This window comes from Marmota monax, unplaced genomic scaffold (assembly GCF_021218885.2).
Source record: "Marmota monax isolate L192 unplaced genomic scaffold, Marmota_monax_Labrador192_F-V1.1 WCK01_AAM20220418_F8-fsc00179, whole genome shotgun sequence".
Taxonomy (NCBI): Eukaryota; Metazoa; Chordata; class Mammalia; order Rodentia; family Sciuridae; genus Marmota; species Marmota monax.
In genome coordinates, this window is record NW_026695200.1 from 3,818,667 (window position 1) to 3,822,207 (window position 3,541).

The window sequence follows — 3,541 nt, forward strand, 5'->3', positions numbered from 1 at the left end:
TACTTCCTTGAGACACAGGCAACAATCCTTACGCACTACTTTGGCACTCAGGTAGACCTTTCACTACCCAAACCATAACGGCTGTCCTAATCTCAACAACTAGAAGTTTACTTCTCGGGTTCACATGCGCCTCCTACAAAAGAAGTCATCCCTGAGGTCTGCCACCACATTGGTTCATTCGGGATCCAAACTGCATATATGCTCTTCCAGAATGCACATCAACGACATTGCATGCAGCCTCACGAGCGGACGAAAAGCACACAATGATGCTCAGGCTTTTTCCTGAAGCACTTCTTTTTTTTCATTAGTTGTTCAAAGACATTACAATGATCTTGACATATCATACATTTGATTCAAGTGGGGTATGAATTCTTTTTTTCCATGTGTACAGATTGCAGTATCACAGTGGTTTTACAGCCACGTTTATACATACAGCCATATTAGTGTCTATTGTATTCTGCTACTCTTCCTATTCCTCCCTTCCCTCCATTCCCCTCCCATCACCTCTCTCTACCCACTCTATGACACTTTTCTCTCTCTCTCTCTCTCTCTCTCTCTCTCTTTTTCTTCCTCACACCATCTTATATGTAATTTTGCATAACAGTGGGGGTCTCCTTCCATCTTCCGTGCGATTCCCCTTCTCTCTCCCATTCCCATGCATCTCTCATCCCTATTTAAGGGTAATCTTCTTCTCATACTCTTCCTCCCTGCTCTGTTTTGGGTCCCCCCCCCCCTTATATCAAAGAAGACATTTGGCACTTGCTCCTTAGGGATTGGCTAGCTTTACTCAGCATAATCTGCTCTAATGCCAAACATTTCCCTGAAAATGCCACGATTTTGTTATTTTTTAGTGCTAAATAATATTCCATTGTGTATAAATTCCACATTTTTTTTATCCATTCATCTATTGAAGGGCATCTGGGTTGGTTCCACAGTCTAGCTATTGTGAATTGTGCTGCTATGAACATTGATGTAGCTGTGTCCCTGTAATATGCTCTTTAAAGGTCTTTTGGGAATAGTCCGAGAAGGGGAGTATCTGGGTCAAATGGTGGTTCCATTCCCAGCTTTCCAAGGAATCTCCATACTGCTTTCAAATTGGCTGCACCAATTTTCAGTCCCACCAGCAATGCACAAGTGTACCCTTTTCTCCACATCCTCGCTAGCACTTATTATTGTTTGACTTCATAAGGTCTACCACTCTTGCTGGAGTGAGATGGTTTCTTAGAGTTGTTTTAATTTGCATTTCTCTGATTGCTAGAGATGGTGAGCATTTTTTCGTGTATTTCTTGATTGTATATCCTCCTCTGAGAAGTGTCTGTTCAGATCTTTGGCACATTTATTGATTACGTTATTTGTTTTCTTGTTGTTTAATTTTTTGAGTTCTTTGTATACTCTGGAGATTAAAGCTCTATCTGAATTGTGAGGGATAAATATATGTTCCCAGGATGTAGGCTCCCTATTTACCTCTCTTATTGTTTCTCTTGCTGAGAAAAAACTTTTTAGTTTTAGTATGTCCCATTTGTTGATTCTTGATTTTAACTCTTGTGCTATAGGTGTCCTATTAAGGAATTTGGAGCCTGACCACACAAGATGGAGATTAGAGCCAACTTTTTCTTCTATCAGATGCAGAGTTTCTGGTTTCATCCCTAGATCCTTGATACATTTTGAGTTAATTTTTGTGCATGGGGAGAGAAAGGGATTCGAAAGAAATTAAAGGCATAACGATAGGAAAATAAGAACTTACATTAGCACTATTTGCGAAAGACATGATAATATAACTAGAGGATCCAAAAGGTTCTACCAAGAAACTTCTAGAGCTAGTAAATGAATTTAGCAAAGAGGCAGGATATAAAAACAACACGCATAAATCAAAGGTGTTCCTGTATATCAGTGGCAAATCCTCTGAAATGGAAATGAGAACAACCACCTCAGTCAAAATATCCTCCAAAAAAAAAAATACTTGGGAATTATGCTAACAAAAGAGGTGAAAGAACTATACAAAGAAAACTCCAAAACACTAAAGAGAGGTAGAAACATTTCCAGCCACAGGAAACCCATCTAGAATCTCCATCCAACTCTACAACCCCATCTGACCCTGACACCTTCCGTGCACAGGATGGCCAAGCATGGAAGGACGAACTTGAGAAAGTACGTCCTCTGGAAACCTCCTGCCTTTCTGGGCCATTGCCACGGGCATCTCGGAGCCCCACGTGACATAGACACCAACAGGAGCCCCAGCCCCACCCTGAAGCTCCAATGCCTGAACCCCACAACTTGTGCAGGAGAGGAGACCCTCAACGCCTGTCCAGCGCCCATGAAAGGCACTGGCAAACTGCTGAATTTCATCACTCACTACTTCCTTCAGGCACAGGCAACAATCCTTACGCACTACTTTGGACCCAGTTAGGCCTTTCCACTCCCCAAACCATTCACGGCTGTCCTATGCTCAAAAACCACAAGCTGAGGTCTCGGGTTCACATGCGCCTCCTACCAGAGAAGTCATCCCTGAGGTCTGCCACCACATTGGCTCATTCGGGATCCAAACTGCGTCTGTGCTCTTTCAGAAAGCACATCAACCACCATGCATGCAGCCTCACGGGCGGACCAAAAGCACACAAAGATACTAGGGCTTTTTCCTGAAGCACTTCTGACGCCCCAACTCGAGAGCCAACCATCTATCAGGAGGACCCATTCCCAGAAGTGGCAGCCAAAGGCCCCGCTTGGTGGTAAGACCCAGTTTCTCCATTTGCATTCCCTCAAATGTCCATCTACTCATCCAGGCACTGGTCCCTCTGGAGACCCACCCTTCCTTCCCCTGGTGGACCATGGCTCCTGCCAACATTGTGTGCCAATACCACTGACAACACTGTAGCATTTCCAGGAAAAGAGAAAACCCACCAGACTCCCGGAAACACCACGCCCCTGTGCACTAAAGAAGGGTCTCCCATGCTTTGCGCTGGGCCTGCCTCCGCCTTCCGCTGAAAGAGGACCTCAATTTTCTCTGGAACACCCAGCAGACCAGCATGGTTCTACTCGCCCTGGCAAAATCGTCTCCAGGCCACAAGAGGAGGAAACTTACTCTCCTGTGCCATGGCCCACAACCTCCTAGTACCTCTGAACCCTACTGCCGAACACCCACTAGGAAATCATCCCGGGCAGGCCAATGTCTTCCTCAACGTCTTGAGCTCTGGATCACCCATGCATGCCGAAACCAAATCAGGACTGACACTCAGAGGACTACAGGCTCGGAGTCCTAACGCCAAGTGAACTCGGCTGAAAAGGGCCTTCCCTTCCAGGGTCCATTCCCACACAGCCCCCGTCGGGAAAGGGCCACAGGGTTCTCCCCTCCACCACCCAACTCACTGCAGCCCCCTACGTCTACGTGGTGGACCTCAGTTTCGATGAGAACGACGGTATAGAGTTTTCACTCATTTTGTTCAGCTTCCAAGGAATGTTTTTGTGGGAGTCATCATCGATCCACGCTTGTGACCCTCACCTGGCAAGGACCAACCTCGGTGACTTGGGGCAAGGAGACGCTTAC

The 3,541-nt window shown here is 45.9% G+C and overlaps 1 long non-coding RNA gene and 1 other non-coding gene across 3 annotated transcripts in view; both read right to left on the reverse strand.

The window, feature by feature from the left end:
* The window catches only part of LOC124082345 (uncharacterized), a 36,391-nt gene that overhangs the window by 2,712 nt on the left and 30,138 nt on the right, over nt 1-3,541 (reverse strand). The gene's annotated exons all lie outside the window — the stretch shown is intronic.
* LOC124082397 (small nucleolar RNA SNORD116) lies at nt 3,388-3,479 on the reverse strand. The gene has a single exon (XR_006848357.1). It is a non-coding gene; the product is annotated as a small nucleolar RNA SNORD116 (small nucleolar RNA).